This window comes from Hyperoodon ampullatus, assembly GCF_949752795.1.
Source record: "Hyperoodon ampullatus genome assembly, chromosome: 18".
NCBI classification, from domain to species: domain Eukaryota; kingdom Metazoa; phylum Chordata; class Mammalia; order Artiodactyla; family Ziphiidae; genus Hyperoodon; species Hyperoodon ampullatus.
In genome coordinates, this window is record NC_136931.1 from 27631081 (window position 1) to 27652817 (window position 21737).

At 53.0% G+C, this 21737-nt stretch overlaps 1 protein-coding gene across 1 annotated transcript in view; it reads left to right on the forward strand.

The window, feature by feature from the left end:
- CNGB1 (cyclic nucleotide gated channel subunit beta 1) overlaps window positions 1-21737 on the forward strand; it is a gene marked incomplete at its 3' end in the record, with an annotated part of 139418 nt that overhangs the window by 503 nt on the left and 117178 nt on the right. The gene's annotated exons all lie outside the window — the stretch shown is intronic.

Genomic DNA, 21737 nt, shown 5'->3' on the forward strand with positions numbered 1-21737 from the left:
CTGGACTCTAGAGGTAGGCTGGGTGTAGGGCACCCCCCCTTCAGGTTGCTGTCTGAGGGAGAAGCCAGCTCCGTGATGTAGTCCTGGAACCAGGAGGGCAAACTGTGAGCCACCGGCCTCTCCGTCAGCTTCAGCCAGGGGCGATGCATCCTCCAGGTTTCTGGCAGGCGAGACATACAGGGGTGCTGCACCCCTGTGGGCTCAGTCTGCTGGGAGAACAATTGGCCCAGCCAGAAGGGAGGAGGCAGAGAAGTTCTCCTGTGACTCACTCAGCCAGGGACAGTGCTGTCCACAGGGAAAGGAGGAAAGGCAGCCTTTGCACCCAGGGCTAATCCCACTGTTTTGGAAGTGCCCCTCCCACCTTTGCGGCATGGTTCCAAGCACTGGTGGGGAATGTGCCCTCAGCCCAACAGAACTACTGATGTGAAAGAGGGGATTGTTAGATCACCTGGTGCCTGGGAGGAAGCAGGGCCAAGCCCGTGATCCTCCCAGTGGATGGGAACAAGTGTCACCCCTTTGAATTGTGTGAACCAAAGCCTCAAGGGCGTGGCCCTAATCAGCTCGCCCCAGCCCTGCTTCAGGGCCAAGACCATGCCTGGGTACCCAGGGTAGGGGAGGTGAAAGGACCATGGGAACGCCTCTGACCCCACAGTGCCCTCCCAGCCCATGCGCACCCTCCCCCATCCGTCTGGTTGCTGGCCTGTACTTCAGGGGTCTTGCTCTACCAAGATGCTCTGGACAACATCCAGCTACTTCCAAGGCCAGAGTGTTCTCCTTCGGGTCCTCCTAGGGTCCCCCTAGGTCTCTGGCTGCCCACTGGGCTCATGGAGCCAAGGGTGTCCAGGATGAGGAGTGGGCAGGGGACGAGGGTCGTTAAGGAAACCGGTAGGTGGGTGGAGTCGACTGGTATTGCTTGGTGGCCGGGACTCTCCTCGGGAAGGCCAGAAGACCTTTACTATCAAAATGATTCTTTTGAACCCAGCTCCGCCCCACCCTCTCCCAGCCCCCTTCCCTGGGTCTTAAAAGGAGACTTTAATCAGTGCCCACCCCAAGATCCCAGAGGTGCAGGGAGACCTGTCTTGCCCACTCTCACCATCAGAAGTCTGAAAAGCCCTCATCCCCCTCCTCTGCCTAGGTTCCCTTCCTGCGCCCGCAGAGAGGGGCTGGTCCTTCCCCTCGGTGCTGGCTTTAGTCACAATGCCTCAAAAGACGTGGAACCCAGGCCGACAACAGTCCCAACTGCTAAGGTTTTTCTTTCATTTTGCTTTCTAAAAGCAGTTGTTATACTGTTCACAACATTGTATAGTTTAATTTCATGTCATTTTGGATCTTATATAAAAATGTGAGAATTTGGATTTTTAAAAAGAATGACTCCATTTTAGATAGCCCTTTTGATGTTAATATATAGTGAGTCCAATGTATGCTTTAGAAGTAAAGACATTGACCTTCACAGACCAAAGCACAGTTTGTTCTGGTCATTCTTCAGAGGGGACTGTTGGGACGTGGAGAGGGAGAGAGGTGTGCAGGCCAGGGTGGTAGGCTTGGGATTGGGACATAAGGCTGGGTTCGGATGTTTTGAACATTCTGGTTGTGTGACTTTGGGCAAGTCACTTAAGCTCTTTGGGACTCAGTCGCTTCATCTATAAAATGGGGAGGTTAACCCTTGCCTTGCTTGGTTCTTGTGAGAATTAAGTGGAATCGCATACGGCGGCCCTGGTGGGGAAGCTGTGACGATGCTGACGGTACCAACCGCAGGACACTTGGGATCCTTGGGCTGTGACCTCTTGACATCCTTGGGGTTTAACTGCAGCCCCTGTAAAGGGAGCTGATCTGTGAGGGACCGGCAGCTCACGGATGGTCAGAAGCTGGGCACTGGGCCTGGTAAGCAGGAGAGCTTGCTTAGCCCCAATGGAAAATCAGGGTCTGCCTGGAGCAGCCTACAGGCGCCGCCCCCGAGGATCACACGCTGTCACCCCACTCCTGCTCATCCTGTCGCACGGTGATCCATCTGCGTGTCCAACCCAGCCGCCTCCATCTCAGCCTTCCTGCACCCCTCTTCTGTCCCCTATCCTGTCCCGCAGTGGGCCAACTGCAACTCAGGCTCCTTCTGCTTCTCAAAGGCAAGGGTGGAGGCGGGGAGAGGAAGGTAGAAGCAACTCCCCCCAGGTCTGAGAGCCAGTCGAGGGTGGTCAGGAGGGACCCCTGCCCTGAAGGTAGGGGTGGAGGTGAGGGTAGAAAGAGGACAAGGAGCTACCCACGCCGCAGAGAGCTCAAAACTGGCTGCAGAAGTCTTAGTGGAGAGGCCAGGGGGGACCCCAGATGTGACCAGGACCCCATGGTCCTCTTACTCCCTCTGCGTGTGGCCACAGGAGGACTCTGCCCTTGAGAAGCCGTGTGCAAGCGTCCACCTCTCAGCGAGGACGCCCAGGGCCCCTTGTCCCTGTGCCCGGCTTGAATCCTGGCTTCCCTTCTAGTTCAGTGACCTTAGGCAAAACCCGCCCACCTCGCAGAGCCTCCTGGAAAGCACTGGCCTGTGTTGGGTGCTTTATAGCTTCAGGCTGTTCTTCCTGAACAGATGGTGTTCTGCGTGTGCCAGGGGCCAGAGGAGCCCTGGATGGGCCCACATGGAGGGTGCAGTGACTTTTTCTTCCTTTGTCCCCACCTTGCCTCCCCTCACAAAGCAGTGGGGCTCCCACCTGGGCCAAAACCAGGGCCGTGAATGGAGCCCTGGCCTGGGGGCCTGCATGTTCAGGCTCAGGTCTTAGACCTTTGATAACAAGTGATCCCAGGCAGGCTCTGTTCCTCTCGGGGCCTTGATTCCATCTGAAGCAGAGGTCTTGACCTCTGATCTCTAAGGGTCCTTAGAGACCTGTCGCTCTGATTCTGGGAAGGTAACCAGATCAACCCGTGGGCCCTGTTCCCCTTGCTGCCTCTCTCGGCCTCCAGTCTGCTCCCCACCTGTCTCATTCTGGTCTCTCTTGATTGTAAGTGACAGAAACAGTGCAAACTGGCTTAAGCAGCCACACGCTGTACCTGGCCACACACACAGGTACCTCTCCCACCTACCTGCCCAGGACCCCCACTGCTTCCTGTGTCCCATAGCTGATGTGAGGCTCCATCTCTTAGAGCATGGAATTTTCATGGGGGAACTTCAGGTGCTATGGCTAGGGGTACAAACTAGCACTATCATCTTTAATCTCCGGGTAATCATCCCCTTTGCCCCAACCACTGACAGGATGGGAAGAGGGTGGTACCTTGGGGTGAGGGGTGACATGTGGATGAGGGCCAGAGGAGCGAGAGCGAGAGGCTGACATACATTCACACTCTGGAGTTAAAAATTTCCGCTTCCTGGGGAAAGAGGCACTGCTGGATGGGGTGGGGGTCCCTTTTTCCGAGTCCTCGAAGTCATTGCCAGGGCAAGCTGGGCCACCAAAGACAACTTTCCTAGGGAGCGCATCATCTTGACAGCTCTGTCAGACTCCCACTGTGTGGCTGGGTCTGTGCTCGGCCCCCCAGGGGGCAGTGGGAGAGGACCCTGCTCTCCAGGCGTGGAGCCTGTGCTCGTGAACCACTGTGGCAGTGCTGTGCTGTCGTAGTTGAGAGCACCACAGTCAGGCCTGGCTGGATTCCTGCCTCTGCCACTCATCAGCACCAAAGCTTTGGGAAGGTTTTTGGACCTCTCTGGGCCTCATTTTCCTCATCTGTGAAATGGAGCCATTAATGCTCTCTTCTGGGCTTAGGGTGAGGGTCCTGTGAAATGACCTGAGTGGAGTGTTTGCCGCATAGTGGCCACTCAAGAAAGCAAAGCACTGGGAGGTCAGAGGCAGAAGGGAGCCAGCCTAGCTCTCCTACCTGAGCGTCACGGCTCTCCCACGCCCACCCTGCTACACAAGACCTTTCCCATCCACCAGCTGGTCTGAGCCTCATACCACCTCCATGAGATGGGCAGGGCAGACCTGAGGATGTGTTTTGTGCTGATCCTTGAGAAGTCCAGGGGCTTCCCAAAGCCGTACGCTTAGTGATGAGAGAGGCCTGGCATTGTGGGGTCTGGCTAGGTGGGGGGATAGGCGGCGGGGTGGGACCGCCGGGGCTCTGAACCCACAGACCTCCAGCTGCAGCCTCTGAAGCCCGGGGCTCTGGCTCCAACCCACTGTTTGCGGGCCAGGAAGCTGGGAACAATGGCCGGGACTGGTGTTGGCACCAGGGTTGGCCTTGGGAGCAGGAAAGCTCTTCACCAGCAGGCAGAGGGGGCAGCCAGCCCTCTGGCCTACTCTTAGCTCCTTGAGGGACTGGAGCCTCCGTTTTCTGTCCTGCCATCTGTGCAGAGGCAGCTCCATAGAGAGCCTCCACCTGACCTCCCAGTCCCCAGCCTCATCCCTCCTCCAGAGCAGGCCCCAGACAGGACCATGGACTGCTCAGGCCTTGGAAATTTGCCCAAGGCCTCTGCGCCTGGGCCAGGCTCGCCTGTGATAAGCTCCGCATCCCATCCTCAAGACGGTGCTTTCTTTGTTCCTTGAAGGTCATGCCTCCAGGAAAAGCCTTGGCCGCTATTGATTTTTGCAGATTCTGGCAGGAATGCCCAGTCCTCCTTCAGGGCCCTGAAAAGGAGGTCGAGGGTAGGGGCGGAGGTGGGCTGCGGCCCGTGGGGTCTCCCTTCTCACTGTGCATGTGTGTCCATCCCCACTCTGGGTCTGCATTCCTGCCTTTGTTCATCCATAAGCATCACTGAGCACCTGCTGTTTGCCAGACACTGAGCTGGCGCTGCGTGGCAAGAAGGTAGAACTTGAGATGAGAGAGTTTTGAGGTTTTCATGTATCAAAAGGTAGGGTCAAAAATGTCAAAGATGCTGGTATTTAGTACAAAATATTACCTGTGAGAGTCCTCCCCGACCCTCACCCCATTCTCCCTGAGCTAGGACCCTTACTCCATCCCTGATCCTCCCCACTGCCAGCCCCAGGGTGAGGGTATGTGTTTTGCGTGTTACTTTGTAATAAACAAAACTATTACTTTGTAGTAGTTGTTTCACTTAGTCCACGTCCGTGTGTTGGTTCTGGGAGGCCCTAGGCCCCATTCCTGAGTCCCAGATCCTGTTAGAGAGGTAAGAGGGGCCCGAGTGCAGTATTTCCTAAGAGCCTACTGTGGGCCAGAGGCTGTGAGTTAGTCCCCCTGAAACAGCTACGGTTCCTGTCCTCATAGTCTTGGGGAAGAGTTGGGGAGAAGGGAGGATTTGAGAGAGGCCTGCCTGGAAGAAAGGGTGAGGTTTGGGTAGGAAGAGATGGGGAAAGCATTTCAGGCGGGAGGAAGGCGTTGACTAAAGGTTAGGAGGCAGACAGGAGCCTGGGTGTTTGGAACAGCAAGGACACTGGTGATGCCGCTGGGGGTCGGGGTAGCGCATGGAGGCCCAGGGCCTGGGTACTGGATTGGTATCAGGCCAGGAAGGCCTGGAGGTGGGGCCACGGGGGCTGGGCTGTCCCCAAGGCAATGGCCACAGGGAGGATTTCTACTGTGATCTCTCTATGAGGAGCAAAGAGCCCCCTGAGGCTGAGGGAACTTCCAGGCCAGGAGACAGTGGCCCAGGGTGGGTGGCTTCTCTCCATCTCTTGGGATTTTCAACCTGCAGATTCTGCCACTGCCAGTAACTCCAAGAGAACTTTCTGGTGGAACATCTTCTCCTCTCTCTAAGCTCAGGTCGAATGTCCCCACTGGTTTCCCCCCGACTCTTGGCGTGCATCTCTCTCATAGCAGGAAGGCAGTAGAGTATGGTGGCCACAGGCTCAGGGCGTCAGGCAGGCTGGCTTCAATTCCCAGCTCTGCCAATCACCAGCTGTGTGACCATGGGCCAGTCACTTAGCCTTTCTGAGTTCATTTCATCATCTGTAAAATGGGTCTAAAACTGCCCACCTCCTGGGCACTGCAAAGTGCTTAATATTGATACATTGCCTTGCACGTAAAAAATAGCAAGTGCATACTAAATCAGACTTGTTAATGCGCATCTACTCTGTATTTCCTTTATTCTTGGGCACATATTTTTATATCTACGAAATTAGGATTCAGTGTACAACTGGTGAGGAAGGACCTAATCAAATTCCTAGGCTTGAGGAACATGGTCTAGGTGTGCTCACATTCTCACCTTCTGCTTTCAGGTTTGAATCAGCTGGGTTTACCTCTCTCCTACTGGTATAGAAGTACCTCTAAGGCAGGCAAGTCTTCTGGTCTGTGTCCCAGCACCCAGCATGGGGTCTGGTGAGGCCTTGAATGTCTGCTGGGCCAAATTCCCAGAGGGACTTGTCCAGTCATTCAGTGTCAAGGAAGCAGGGCCACGAGAAGACACACAGGCACTTGATTCCCTCTGGTATCTCAGCACGCTCTCTGGAGCTCCCTGACTGCCCCCAGTCTTACACAGGCCAGGACTCCAGCATCTCTGCTATGAGCCTTGGGCAAATCTGTTTCTCTCTGAGCTGTCATGTTGGAGGGGACACTCAGGGCTGAAGAATGTGGCTCTCACACCTCAGGGGCCTTCGCCAATGGCTTCCCAAGGTTCAATCCAGGTGGACTGCCCCTGGGCTTGGAGGAAAGTGCTTCTTCCTGCATGAAATGGCAGGAAGCTGGATACCTCCTTGACAGGCCCCCAAGGAGGAAAGGGCTCTGATCTGCTTACCACTTCCCATCCCCTCCTCCCCATGCTCCTGTCTCCTGCCCTGTTGTCAGCAGAGCCCCATACTTCAAGACAGAGAGACAGACTTCTTCCCTCACCTCGGTATAAGGGTGATGATCTCCAACACCACCCCCAAAAGAAATTAAAATCAGCCTCGAATTTGTAAGGCAGGCTCTGTCTGCATATCAGACAACAAAACAACTCATTTCCTTGTTTATTACCTAAGGTTGAACAAAAGACCCCCATTCTGGGAAATAACTTATTCTACGAATATTGAGCACAAACTATATGTGAGTACTGTGACAAGTGCTGGGACTGACTTCGAGTCCTGGGTTCTGGTTTTGGCTGGAGCCTTTCCCTGATTTGGGCCTCAGTTTTCCCATCTGTGAAATAGAGTAGCTTTGGTTCTGCTCACTCTCCTGGGTGCTTATGGAGTATGAGGTCTGGAGGAGATGATGTGTTCTAAACAGTATAACACAGGGTCCAGAGGTGAGGGGCTGGTACTATTGTTTTAAACTCCTTCCACCTGAGACCAGGCTTGCATCCACTAGGTGCTCAGTAAATATTAGTGGAAGGGGATGAGGAGGATGTAAGTCAGGGTCTCCTAACCTTTGTGGGCACTGACTCTCCTGAGAATCAGATGAAAACAAGGAGACTTTCCATGGAAAATGCACATGTGGGTGGACCCACGGTTTTGCACATGATTTCAGAAGGTTCATGGATCCCTGAGGCCTCAGATCCTAGCACCAGAAGTCCTGTTCAAACGGTTCTTGAGCTTGGTGGCTATTTACCCTCATCTGGGCCTGTCCTTGCAGACTGGCCACAGGTGGAATCGTATTTGGAAGGTCCTGGAGCTAAGTGCTGATGCTGGCTGCTCTAACACCCAGCCATGCCGAGACGCTCTTCTTTAGCCCAAAACTTTGAGCAGGGTTATTCTGGACCTGGCCCTGGAGCCCCATGGCTGTCCCCAGCCCATCAGGCCTCCTTTCTGTAGGTTGGTAGGCAGATGAGGGCTAGTCCTAAAGCTATGTGGATAGAGCAGGTAACTTTTTGCTTACATGGTATGTTCATTGGCGGTGCTTTGGGGAGAGGAAACTTTCTTCTCTGAGTGGGCTTGGGCACCTCATCTTACTTCCACACTCAGCTGCTTCACAGGGAATAGAGACCATAGGCCAACCCTCCAGGGCCTGATTCCACTTCTTCAGGGGAACCCTGGGCCCAGGGAGGCCCCCAGCACACACTGGGATGGCAAGGGCTTCTGAGAGAGGTGTCTAAAATCCCTTTCGAGCCCCCTCTTTTCTCTTTAGGGCTCAAGTTCAGAGTCTGAGGTGGAAGGGGCTTTGTGGTAGGGTTATGAGCAGGGGAATGGGGACACAAAGAAAACCTGATTCTCAGGCAGGCCTGCCTCTGTACCTCATCCCTGGCTGGGCCCTGGGGCCTAGACCATGATTCTCTACCTGGGGTCACCAGACATCTTTCCCAACTCCCCCCGCCGCCACCAGGCCTCCAGGAGTTGGCAGGAGGCAGGTAAGGGCAAGACATCCTGAGGTCCTGAGGTCCTGACCCTCCCCCAGCCCCTGCACCACACACACACACACACACACACACACGGGTGTGGTGTCTCCTTATGGAGTATAAGGTTTATTTCCAGTCAGGCTAAACTCTTAGGGAGATGGGTGCTGCCACCATACACCCTCTGTCCTGCTGGGGAACCTGAGGTGGCATGGTTTGGCAGCCTGGGGATCGGCCTCCTTTTCACAGATTAACGCCAGGGGGTCAGGTAGTTGACACGACTGTGGAAAGAAACAGGTGAGGTGGGGGCCTCTAGGATGTCCTGGGGAAAAATCTCTAGGCCTTCCCCACCAAACCCACCTTCCTGCCCTCGAGGCTCTGAAAACACAGCTTCTGTCCTGCCTCTCTATGGCTCAAGAGCCTTCGATGGCTCCCTATTACCTTTAATATATTTTTGGCTGGTCTGTTTGACTTTCAAGCCCCACTTCCGGTTTGCCTCATCTTTATCTCCCGTGAGCTTTACTCACTTTTCAATCATTTAGTGAGCCTACTCTGGCAGGCATTATATGGTAGTAAAAAAAAAAAAGAGCTTTCCCTTGTGTGTGCACAGGATGTGTGAGAGAAGGCAAACTTTCATCAATAATTATAATGCAATAGCCTGTGTGCTCTAAGATGGAGAGGGATGCGCATATGAAGACCAGCTGGAGGGGGGTTTGAGCTGGAGGGGAAAGGCAGAAGGTCAGAGGAGACTTCAAGGAGGATGGGACATCTGGGCTGGGCTTTAAAGTGTAAGGAGGAGTTTTCCAGGCAGAGGTAGAAAGATCATCTAGGTGCTGAAACAGCACAAGCAAAGATATGGAGTGTTTGATTGCTTGGTTTGGGTTGCACGCAGGAGTCTGGTACTGCTGAAGTGTAGGAAAGGGGGCTGGAGAGGTGGGAGACGGCCAAATTATGAAGGTGCTTGAATGTCTTGCATTCTTCTCCTGGGAACACTTGTCCCAGCCCTTACCACTTCACCTGCTTCCTGGAAGGCAAATTCGTGGCTCCTTCCATTATATTTCTTGTATGTCTGTTTACTCTTCCAGTCCCTGCTCTTCTCCTAGGTAACCCCGCCCCCCCAATCCCCCTAACCCCCGTCTTTGCCTTTTGGTCTCCTCTGGGCCAGATCGGGAGGGAAAGGCACTCTACACCCTCCACCTCCCAGTGGGCTGCACTTTTGCCTGGCGAAGATCTCTCCAGGGGAAGACCTTCGCGCCCCGCTGACAGCATCCAGGAGGGTACCAATCCTCTGGCGCCTCCCTCACGAGGGCCCGCGCGCTGCCCGACTGGGGGGAGTGGCCAAATGTGGGGCGGGGGCGGGGTCATTCCCCCCCACCCCCCACTGCAGTTGGAGCCCTACCTGTAGATCGAGCCGAAGCGTCGGAAAGCATTCCTGCAAAAGCGAGAGGAGGGTGAGGCCGAGGTGAGGAAGGGTGACCCTCTCTGGGAACAAACACATCGGCAGGGGCCATCCCACCAAGATTACACTGCACCTTCGCCCCACCTTAACTCCTCCACTCTGAAAGGTGGAGTTGCCAGGGACTGGATGACAGGATGTTCCGTTTGGTAGGAATTAAACATTTAGTCATTTTGAAATTGTAATTTTCTTGTGGTGTTTCGGAGCCAATCAATTCTTCCTAGGTCTCACATTTTCAAGGGGCACTAGGTATGCGTTGGTGAAAGCAGCCAAGACCCCACTCTCCTTCCGCCAGGTATGGGGCCCCGGGGTCTGTAGGGTCACTTACAGGGAGTCGAAAGGCAGGGGCTTCTGTCCATAGCGATCCAGGCTGGGATTCTGGTTAAGACAGAACTGGGGCGGGCCAGAGGAATGGGGGGGGTCCACTGAGTAGAGGGGACACGGACTCCCCCGCCGAGGCCCCGCACAGCACTCTCTGCCGGGGATCTTGGCCCTGGGCACTGGGAGACCTTACTCTCGGTCTCCTCTCTCCCTCCCCGACCCCCGTGTTAGCCGCTTCTCTCCCACCCCCGCCCCGCCAGGGACGGAGCAGCGCGCCTACCTACCCGGCAGTTCTGGGTCACCTCCGGCTTCAAGTACCTCACCGCGTAGCCGCTGAAACTCTCGACTGCGGAGAGAGCGCCCATCTCTGGCCCCCCTGACAGCCCAGAGCAAGCCCCGCCCCTACTCTTACCTGAGCCCCGCCCCTAGATCAAGCCACGCCCACGCCTGCTCCTAGAACCAGTCACCCCTCCGGACTAAGCTCCGTCAGTCCCAGAACCAACCTGCCCTCCACCTCCGCCACACTGGCTCCCACTGGCTCGGACCTGGCCCCGCCCCCTCCCCAGGACAAGCCCTGTCTCTGTGAGCCTCAGTCTGTCTGGGTCCAGCCCGCTCTGAGTGCCCCAGGTGCTCCTATCTCCTAGACCTGTCTTTGTCAGAGCCCACCCCCGAAGCCCCCCGCCCGCGGTCAGCGCTCGCGGTCAGGGCTCTAGGGACCCAGCGGCCCTGTTGTCTCTCCCACACTAAGGCATCCTCCCCGCCGGTAGACTGACCCTTCTTGCTCGGGCTGGGCAGCTTGAATTCGCCGGCAGAGGACACGAAGCGGGACCAGTCCTCGGTGGCGCGCGTGAAGTTGGGCCAGTCGACCCTGTTGATGTCCGGTGCGATGGGCGCCAGCTTTCCCTCGCGGCACCTATTTCGGAGCCTCTGGCCGGTCGCCGTGATGTCCTGCCAGGACGAAGGGAGTCAGGGCGCGGGGGACACTTGAACCAACTGACCCAGGGGGTTCCTGAAGCCCCTGAAGGAGATGTGAAGGGGGTAGGGTCCCAAGCTGGTAGCTGAGGAAGTGCGTGGAGTAGAACCCAGCACTCGAGGTGCTTGGGGCTGGGTGCACGCGGGACCTTCAGGTCCCCAGAGCAAACCCAGGGTCAGGGGCAAAGGACACTCACCAAGCATTGCAGGGGTTTGTTGGGGACACCGAGGAGTGTGAAGTAGGCATTGTCAAAGTCATCTGAAGGAGAAAGAGAAAAGGAGGAATCCACCAGTGGTCACAGGCCCACACAGGAGAGGTTTGGTCCACACTGCTTTAAAAGGTTTTTGAAATACTTGACAACTTAAAAAAAATCTAAGATCAAGTGGATTCTTACTTAACACACCCCATTCAACAAAACAAACTCCAAATAGAGAAAAAATTTCAATGTAAAGTAATGAAACCATAGACGTACTAGAAGAAAACATGGATAAATTTCTTTATAACCTTGGGGTGGGGGAGGCCTTACCAACTCTAATTCAAAATCAGGTAGCCTAAAGAAAATGTTGATAACTTGGACTACATAGAAATAAACTTCTGCATGGCAACATAAGGAAACATAAGGACAGTCAAAAGACAAATGGGAAAAGAATATTTCCACTTATTTTGTAGATAAGGTGCAATTTCCCCAATATTGAAAGAATTCCTATAAATCAAGACAAAATAAAATAAAATAAAACAAAATAGAAGAAAAAGAGAAAAAAAGAAAAATAGGTAAACAGTCTGCACAGGTAGTTCACACACAAACACAAGAAATACAAATGGTCCCTAAACTATGAAAAGACACTCAGCTTCATTCATAATAAGATGCATGCATATTCAAACTACATTGATACCAATTTTTCATATGAGATTGGAAACAATCCAAAAGTTAGTGCAGTTGTCAGAAACGGGGCCATTGCCATATGTTGCCAGCGGGGTGTATAAATTGATTTGAGCCTATGGAAAGAAATTGGCATTATCTATTGGAATTATAAATACCCATGCCTTTTGACCCTATAGTCCCACTTCTGGGAATTTATCCTACTTTACAGTTGCACAACTGGGAAATGATGTGGGTAGAAAGTTTGCCCATTTCAGCATAGTTTGTAATAGAAAATGATTGGAAATACTCAAGTGTCTGTCTTTAAAGGACTGGTTAAATAAACTATGATACATCCTCACTATGCCTTGATTAAAAATCAGTAGAGGAAGTTCTTGATTCAAAACCTTCCAAGGTGCAGAAGAGTATATGCCTTTATATGGCTTTAAAGCCTAAAATTGAGACGATTGGAGGCAAAGAAGAATATAGATTCAGGTCATCACCCAGCCAAGTCATCGAACTTAGCATCACGAATAGTGGGATAATGACATTATGTGCCTCCTGCTGAGCCATCATGGCAAATATGGCATCCAACACCTGTGAAAGCTTCTACACCTATCTTCTAGTTGACAGAAAATAGACTCTCAAGGTAATCAACACCATAAGGAAACAATCACTCAAATTCACAATGTAGGACTCGTCTACAATAAAACTGTTTTGGACTCTTTAAAAAGTCAATATTATGAGGGAAAAATGGAAAGTGGGTAGACTGTTTTAGACTAAGACCCAAGAGACATGACAACAAATTACAAGGTACAATCCTAGACTGAATCCTGGTTCCAAAATTTTTTTGACAGCTATAAAGGACATCTTTGGTGATAATTGGGGATGTTTTAATATGGACTGAATATTAGATGTTAGGGAATTATTTTTAACTTTCCTAGATGTGATAATGGTATTGAGATTGTTTCTGTCATTGGGAATTGCTTGCTAAAGTGTGTGTGTGTGAGAGAGAGAGAGAGAGAGAGAGAATGAAAACAAATATGTCAAAACATTAATTGAAGCAGGTGGAAGGTAATGAATGTTCATAGTATTAGTCTTTCAACCTTCCTCTATGTTTGAATATGTTCCTAATAAAAAAAGTTGGGGAGGAAGAGAATAGGTTTGTATTTACAGTAGTAAACAATGGAAGGATTCAGCAGGAGCTCAGAGTGGTTACCTGTAAGTGGGGGTAGCAGGGCAGGAGTGAGAATTTTTTAAATGTACATTGTTACAGCATTTTGAATTTTGAAACTGTGACTCCATTGCTTTTATTTAAAACGTACTTGCAATAATCAAGAGCTCTCCCTAAAAATCTAGACTCCTGGCCTCTCCACGCAGCCAGGAAATTCGTAGAACTGTGCTGACCTTTCCCACACGGTATCAGCAGGACCTCATAGCTGCTCCCCTTCGGAGGGGGGTGTCGGGACTCCACCTCGCCTTTCACCCCTTCCCCCCACTGCGTCCCCACCCACTTCCCGTATTTGTGTTTCCCATCCTGGCGGGGCCTCTGGAGATCTCCCTATAGTCTCTGACACCCTCCCTCCACCCGCCACCGGGGTGTGAACCTGGGTATCTCCCTGGACTCCTCACTCTTGCCCCTCTACCCACACTGGTACAAATCATGTTACTTTATCTCCTAAATACCTTCCAAATCCCTCCCCTGTGGCCAGACACTATCACTACTTCCTGGAGACTGTGGTCCCTCCCAGTGTCCTAATCACTCCCCCTCCCCCCCATCATCCACTTCTCGTCTCTCTGGGTCACCCACTCCCCACGGCCCCAGCGCTCGGACCTCTTTCCTTCTTAAAGTCTTCAGAGGTTCTTATCTACCTCCCCAGGAACCCCAGACCCCTGAGCTTAGCCCTCCCTGGGCTGTGTCCTCATCCGCAGCCACAGCTCCTGCTGCCCCCGCACTCCTTAGCCTCCCACCTAAGCACGCCCCTCAAGCTCACCAACACCTCACGCAGCTTCTCCCCTCCAGGCCTCTGCATGTGCTGTTCCCGCTAGCTGGAGCGCCTCTGTTCCAGGCACAGTGTCAGGCACAAAGCAGGCAATTAATAAATGTGCTGGAATGCATGAGTGTGGGTGTCTGTGTGGCACCGCTATCTCCATACCCAAGCTTCTCAATCGATGAAGGGTTCTTCCTTAGCCCCGTGTGGCCCTTTACCCCAAAGGCTCCCATGTCCACCTCTCTTTCATGACAGGTGTCTTTCTCTCCGTCTTTCAAAGGGAGCGATGATCAGGCAGAAGTTGTTATTCCTGCTATTATTATTCCTCCTCCTCCTGCCACTGCTGGGCTCTGCGCAGTTCCCACTCCATTAATAATAATAACATATTGTTGAGCACATATTATGTGCCAGGCACAACTCCAAGTGCTTTTCGTGCCTTATCTCATCTTAATCTCAAAATAGCCCTGACAAGCCGGCACTGTCAGCATCCCCATTTTACTGATGAGGGAACAGAGGCTCAGACCTGGAGGATACCCCAGCAGGGGGAGAGCAGAGCTGGGGCGACTCCCTTTAACCCTTTCACCTGCCACTCATGGTTTCTCCCTCCGAGATCTCTCTCCTCCAAACCACCCACGACTTCCCCGAAGGCCCAAAGGGGCTGGTGGTGGCCAGGTGGCCTGACCTTTGCGGCAGTAGGTGGTGGACTGGCAGTGCTCATCGGAAAGGCAGGCCCTGACGGAGTCCATGTCCATGCGGCGCAGGCTGGGCAGGGCTGGGTGGTAGAGCTGCTGCTTCACGCTGGCCAGCTTGTTGCGCCACGGTGCCACGGGCTGCAGGATGGCCGGGGATGCGTACACGTGGGTGGAGCCGTCCTCCCAGGGCACCAGGTTGACGATGCGGGCCATGGCTGGGGGGGCAGAGACACCCTAACCAGACACCCTTCTGTGTGGGAACACAACCTTGGCCAGTGCTGATTTGTCTATTTGTCCAACAGGTACTGACCACCTACTGTGTGCCAGGAGCTATGGTGGGGTCAGGGACGCTCAAATACACACACACACAGAGGATGTGCTGAGGGCCCCGGCAGAGGTCAGTACAGGGAGTGTGTGTCTGGGGAGGCTGGAGGATTCAGCGAATGGTCTAAAAAGAGATGCCATTTGTGTCTGTTCTTCAATAATGAGCAGGAAGCGGCAACAGCAGCAAGTGGATTCACAATTGAGCCCAGTCTGCCTCTGGGTAATTAATTATGGGCTTCTGGCCTTAGCTAAGGTATCTGGCATTTACTCAACATTCTACAGGGAGACATAGAAAGGTTTTAAATAAGGGGAGAGACGTGATAGACAGGAACTGGAAAAAATACGGCTGGTTCCCCAGTGCTTCGTTTTAAAAAGTGGATATTCCCAGAGCCTTTGAGTCATTTAAACTTTAGTGAGAATTTGTTGAGTCCCGTTGCTTTCTTCCTGACCCCAGTTGGAGGTGAGAGACGGAGGTGGGTGGTAGGGAGGTGGGCAGGAGGAGAGAGGACCTTGGGCCCTGGAGGAGCACGGAGAGGGCATGGCGACCAGACGGGGAAGCCGCCTCGAAGGCTGGGCCTTCGTGGGGAAGGGACAGGGAAGTGGGGAAGTGAGGGTAGAGGGGAGGGAGGACTCCCTGCTCCTGGTCCACCCCAGTGGTACCTCACCTGCAGGCCACGGGCCCCAGGTGCACAGGCTCACAGGGATTTTCCGCTCTTCCGACTGCTCAGTGGGGAAAAGAGGCAGGGAGATGGGCCGAGGCCCAGTGCCTTATAAGGCAGTAGGGGAATAAAGGAACATTCTGCAGAGACAATGCCCATTGCAGCCCGATTGTGAGGGCACCAGCTCCTCCGCCACCATGACAACCGGAGGCTCCGAGGAGAAGAGCCTGCTGCCAGGGGTCCTTGCACTGGCCCCCTCTTTCAGCCTTCCTGAAGGATGCTGTCTCCCAGGCCTCACACCGGCTGGGCATGTTGGGAAAATCAGACAAGGAGCTGGGTCTCCCTGGGGGTGGCCATGCCAGGGCTGGCCAGGGCCAGCCAGGGCAGGCTGTGTGACTCTAGACTACTTACTGTCTGTCTCTGGGCCTCAAAGCTCCCATCTGCGTTAGGCAAGGGCCCCCGGGCCCTGCCGGGAGGAGTGCCTGTGAGCTGGCAGGGCTCACGGACAATTGCTCCCCTCCTTACAAGCCTCACGGAAGAGGACACTGCCCTGCCTGCCAGTCCTTGAGTCTCCAGAGGTGATTAGTGGCTTCCAGGATCCAGGGTCAGCATAAGGGGATCAGGGAGAGTGGCGGCCTCAGCAGGACAGGGATTAGCAGGTGATATCTCCCTGCAGGCCTGCAGCCTCCCTCCCACCTTCCCAAAAAAGCGAGGTCATGAGGTCCTAAGCCCAGCACCCTGAAACCCTGGGGCCTGACCACCATCAAGGTCAGAACCACTGGGAGACTTCCCTGGCGGTCCAGTAGTTAGGACTAAGCGCTTTCACTGCCATGGTCCGGGGTTCAATCCCTGGTCAGGGGACTAAGATCCCACAAGGCTCGCAGGGAGGCCAAAAGAAAAAAAAGAACCACTGGAGGTGCACTCTGCCCCCCCATCCCCGTGAGGAAACCCTGGGGAGACTCTTAACTTATTTGCATATCTTGGCACGTGCTTTTGCATACATCTGCCCAAGTGCTGAGCCTGATGGGCCCTGGCACCCCTACTGTGAGATTCAAGTAGGATTTGGCTCCCTAGTTGCTTCTCCTCCAGTGCTGCATCCAGCCCCAGGGCAGTGTCCCCAAGACCCACCCCTTAAAGAAAACTTTCCCTGGACTTCATTCACCACCCCATCGCAATTTTTTTTAAAACTCTTTTAAAGTTAAAAATATAACAAAATCCAGAAAGTGCATAAATATATAATGTAACTCATAATTTATAAAGTGAGACCCTGTGTAACTACCAGTCAGGTCAAGACATGGGTACTACTTTGCGAAACAGTGTAGCAGTTTCTTAAAAAGTGAAACATAAATTTACCATATGACCCAGCAATTCTACCTCTAGGAATCTTCCCAAGAGACATGAAGATATATGTCCACACAAAGACTTGCATGCAGATGTTCATAGCAGCATTATTTATAATAGCCAAAAGGTGGAAACAAATTAAGTGTCCATTGACTAGCGGATAGGTAAACAGACTAATATATCTATGCCATGGAAACAGACTGAATGCCATGGAATACTCTCGGGAATTAAAAAGAAATGAATTATGGATATGTGCTACAATGTAGATGATCATCAAAACATTATGCTAAATGAAAGAAACCAGACACAGAAACACTCCACATATTATATGCTCCATTTATATAGAATGCCTAGAAAAGGCACATATTTAGAGACAGAAAGCAGATTAGTGGTTGCCTGAGGCTGGCGGGGGGAATGGGGAGTGATTCTAACCAGCATGAGGGATCTTACTGGGCTGATGGAAATGTTCTAAAACTAGATGTTGCATAGCTCAGTAAATTTACTAAAAATAATTGAGTTGTACCCTTAAAACTGGTGAATTTTAAGGCATACAAATTATACGACAATAACATTGTTTTAAAAAATTGATGTCAGCTAAAGAAAGCAAGTTAGGGCCCCGCTAGCCCCTAGAAGCTTCCGCATACCCCTTCCCAGTCCCACCTCCTGCAAGAGGTAACCACTCTCCTGGCCGAGTAGTATAACCACTGCTTTTCTTTATAATCTTACTACCTATGTTTGCAGCCATAGACAAGACAGGCTAATTGTGCCCTATTTGAGCTTTGTATGCATGGGCCATTGGGGTCCTTTGAGTCTGGCTTCTTTCCCTCCCTATATATGCACACGAGAGTCATCCAACTGGGGTGTAGCTGAGGTTCGTTCATTTGCCTCACCCTAGAGCTTGTTACTCTTCAGCCAGGCCCACCTGACTCTGGCCACTGGCCGGACTCCATGCCCCCAGGTTGCCGAGCCTTGGGGCACAGGTCAGCCTCGGCTCACGCGGGGGTCCCATGTGGCCAATCCTCCCCCAACACACTCAGCCGTCTTGGCTGCAGCAAACCTGGCTTCCTGGCTCTTCCCTTACCCCACCAGCAGCTCTTTCAGTCTCCTTTCCTAGCTCCTCCTTCTTTTCCCAACTTCGAAATGTGCCAGTGTGCTCCAGGCATCATCTCTGGTCCTTCTCTTCTCTACTTTTGACTCAATCAGTCCTGTGGCTTTAAGTATCATCTACAAGCTGAGCTGATGCCTCCAAAATTTCCATCTCCAGTCGTCCACCTCTCCCAGACTCCAGACACCCCCCACCCCGCAAAACACACCTCTCACCACCTGGTGCACATTTCCACTCAGATGTCTCTCAGACAACGAAGTAGAGCTCATGATTTCCCCCCAAAACTCTTCCACACCACAGCCCCAGGCTCCCTCTTTTCAGTAAATGGCACCACCTGCCAGTTGCCTAAGCTGAGCACCCTCAACACCTCCCTTTTCCCTCCCCTCCCCTTTTCTCTCTCCTGCCACCTGCTCAGTCCAAGCCTCATCATCTCTGCGCTGGCCTCCGTCGAGCTAGAGGCAAGGGTGAGCATCACCGACGACGCTGGCCGTCACTTGCACACCCAGGCAGAGCAGTAGAGCTCACTGTCCTCTCCAGCTGGAGGTGCCATGGGGAGGAGCTTTGATCCCCAGCAGCCTGGCGTATTGACAGAGCACGGCAGAAAGAACATTCTCCCATACCAGTTGCCTTGGGGGTGGTTGCATATCAGAGCTTCTGCACAGGAAGGAGAGGACAGGGGTCGTCCAGTCAGAAACTGGTTTGTTCCACCGCTACCTCCTGACTAGTGCCTTGCTTCCACACCTGCCCACTACAAAACAGCTGCACAGGTGGTGTCCGGCCCCTGTTCTAAACCATCATGGGCTTCCATGGGCCATCAGCTAAAACCCAATCTTCCGACCGTGGCTTACAGGCCCTACCTGATCTGCCCTGGACCTCATCTCCCACCACTCTCCCCTACACCCACTAAGCCCCTGGCCCCCTCTCTGTTCCTCAGGTGCATCCAAGCTCATTCCAGCCTCAGGACCTTTATTTACCCTTGCCTGGAGCACGATTCACTCAGATCCTATGTCTCAGCTCAAATATGTCCCTCTTCATAGAGGCACCTATGCCCACTCCCACTCCCCACCACCTCACACATGTCTCTGTGTGTTTCTTTCATGGCACTCAGCATATCTGCAATATTTTTAAGTTCATCGTTAATCTTTTTTACTTCTGAATCTTGCATTGGAATGTAAGCTCCATGAGGGCAGGTCCTATTTCTGTCCTTCTCAATGTGCCAAGGCTGGCAGGCTGCCTGGCACATAGGCAAGGTCGAGAAATATTGTAGGTGATCAAGTCAAGACCCCTGCCCCTTTGCTAAACAGCCCACTGCCCTGCCCCCCACCCAGGTCCTGTCACCTCACTGAGCCCCTTTGTGCTGGGCCTCTGTCCCTCTCCCGCTCTCCCCTGAGATCGCCATCCCCCTCTAGGGCTCGACCTCAGTTCAGGAGGCCGGCTTGGACGCAGTCAGTCATCTATCCGTCCTTGGATCCTCCCTAAAGGCCCAGCCCTGGGACCACAGCCATTCTGGTGGATCCCAAGGCAGGGGGTGCTGAGGCCCTGCCCAAGCTGCAGAAGATTCTGAGACAGGGACTCTGCTTGAGTCCCTGCATGGGGGCTGGAGAGCTGGAATGTGCCTCCCGCCACTGCTGACTGAGAGTTGACAGGCCCCTGCTACCTTGAGGAGTCTCCCAGAATCACCTGGGGACTCCAAGCTCTTATCCTCCCACCAGCCGCTCTGTGGGTTGGCCAGGGTTTGCAGGGAACCAGGTCCCCTGGCAGCTCATGGTGCCCCAAACCAGGGCCATGTAGGGGTCCTTCCCCGGGGCCGATTCCTGGTGGCCCCTGTGGGGTTTGCTGCCGGCTCCCTCCCGCATCAATCTCTTCTCTTCCACAGCCACCTCCCCACCCTCTTTAGCACCTCCTAATCCTTTGCATACGGGCCGGGCCGGCTGCTGCCAATTAATCCCCTCTGTGTCTGAGAGGCCAGCTGATAGAGGCAGGAAGAAGGCAATTCCTGGCTGGTGGACGGCATCTGAGCAGGTAACTCAGGATGAGGGGGCGGCTCCGTGGGACCCCTGATGAGACTCCCTCCGTGCTCTCCTCCCATCAAGCCATTTAGACATGGAGAACCCGGCAAGGCTGGAAACCTGAGGCTTCTGTCTTCCCCTGCGAGGCTCAAGCCTTAGTGACTCTCCAAGGCAGCTTGTGAAATACGGATTCCAGATCCAGTAGAGGGGCCTAGGAATCTGTATCTTCCGCAGCTCCCCGGAAGACTCTGAAAGGCTGGTGGTCCAAGCACTGTTGTTGTTCTGGGTACCACTCCCAGGCCCCCCTTCCCGCCTGCGCCTCCCTCATCAACGTGGAATCAGCAGCAACAGGGCAAAAAGATGGGAGGGGCCTCACGTGTTTCTGTGCAGGAGGAAATGGCTGGGTCTGGGGGAAGAAGGGAAACTGGGAGTGGGGAAGGCTTCCCTAGTCATTTCCAGAAGGTTCAGAAGTGCAAGCCAGCATTGCTGCCTGCTGGGAAATGGCTTGCAGGACTGGCCTGCAGAAGCAGCCGATCCTGGGCAAACGTCAGTACCTCCGGGGTAGATGTGGGACACCTGGAGCCAGGCAGACCTGAGCGTAAACTCAGCTGGGCCACTTACTGGCTGTGTCACTTTGGGCAAGTCTGCTGACCTCTCTGTACCTCCATTTCCTTGGCTATAAAGTGGTGATGAAAACGCTTATTTACTGAGGCTGAGTGGGAGGAGGTGAGGATGAGGTGATCATGGCTTATGGGGCTGCCTGGGCTGGCTGGGATCGGTGGAATCTGCCATCCTAAACATGCAATCTTGGGCTCTACCAACCTTGGAAATCAGTGTTTCTACCCCCATACCCAACAAGGAAATGGAAGACCAGAGGTGTCGGGTCTGGCCCAAGTCACATTTTTGGTGGCTGAGCCAGGGATCTGACCCCCCACTCAGAGCTGTGTCCTTCAGCACAGCTTCGCTTAGGAGAAGCTGTGCTGCTGAGGCCAGAGCAGGGACAGAAATCAGGGCTGTGAGTAGTAGGGCAGGCAGCATGGCCGGGGCTGCGGGGAGATGGGCACTGGGGCAGGGGTCCTGGGCCCTGTGCCTGCCCTTTGCAGCCTGTGGCCAGGGTCCCAGGCAGACGAGGGACAGAGAATACCTTGGCTGCCCATGGCTGGGGGGAGGGAGGATACACCATGCGGGGCACGGCCTCGGAAGGGCCCTTCAAGGCTGGGAGTTTGCATATATTGACCTGTGTGGCGCCCGCTGGGCCAGGCCATCCTGCAGGGATTTAGTCATAAGGGCAGGGTTGCCCATTCCCTGAAAGTAAATGATGCCAGAAACTGAGCCCGTGTAGGGTAGGGCTGAACTATCTCAGTAAACCATGAAAAAAGGGGCTTGTTATTTTATCTTAAAAATTTCTAAATCATGAAAATAGGTTGATTTTTATCTTACATTAAACAAAAAATATTTTCCATTCATATGCTGCTCATAATGTATTTTTAAAAATTTATAATGGGATTATGCTGAACATGATAGTCTATCATTGGCATTTTTGCTTAACATCCAATGATAATCACAGCCAACATTTATTAAGCTCTCAGTGTGTGCCAGTCACTGTTCTCATCAGTTTATTTTATCCTCACATTAACCTCCACAAGATAGCTACTATTAACATCCCCATTTTACAGACAAGCAAACTGAGGCATGGAGCATTTAACTGATTTGCTCATGACTGGAGTCCAAAGCGTGTAGATCTTTCCATGTTAGTTCAAATTGATCTACTTTAAAAAATGGCTCCATAATATTCCATTATTGGATGTACTATAATTTATTTAATCTGTGCCCCTCTTAC